Consider the following 480-nt stretch of genomic DNA (forward strand, 5'->3'; position numbering starts at 1 on the left):
CGTTAAATATTCTCCGAACGCTCGGTGCTTACTTTCGTGAACGTAAAGTTCTAGTTTCAAAGCCGATGCTCAGTGGGTACAAGTACGCGTGGCCGTAGACTTACGTACGAGTCACCAACCGCACTGTCGGCGGCTCGCCACTTCAATACAACGTAAGGTCATAGACACCGACCCTTGGCAATGCAGTGTAGAGAAATATACAAAGTATTTCGACGACGTCGTATAAGCGACGAACATCGTTCATAATATAATATTGTTAAGTCCTTAGGCAGCAGGACATACTATTAATTTATGCTTAGGTTAGAGAAGAGGAATATTAATTACTTTTAATGAGAACAGTCTCCTTATTACTGTACGGCTCGAGGGCCAGTCAGGTTCTGCCCTCACTCGCAGCTCTCGAATCCCCCGATTCCCGAATTCTCGCATACGTCATACGATCGTACTTATTATACATATGTATACTACGCTATATATATACGC

This window comes from Ceratina calcarata, unplaced genomic scaffold (assembly GCF_001652005.2).
Source record: "Ceratina calcarata isolate Rehan_Ccalc_2016 unplaced genomic scaffold, ASM165200v1 scaffold305.2, whole genome shotgun sequence".
In the NCBI taxonomy this organism is placed as follows: Eukaryota; Metazoa; Arthropoda; class Insecta; order Hymenoptera; family Apidae; genus Ceratina; species Ceratina calcarata.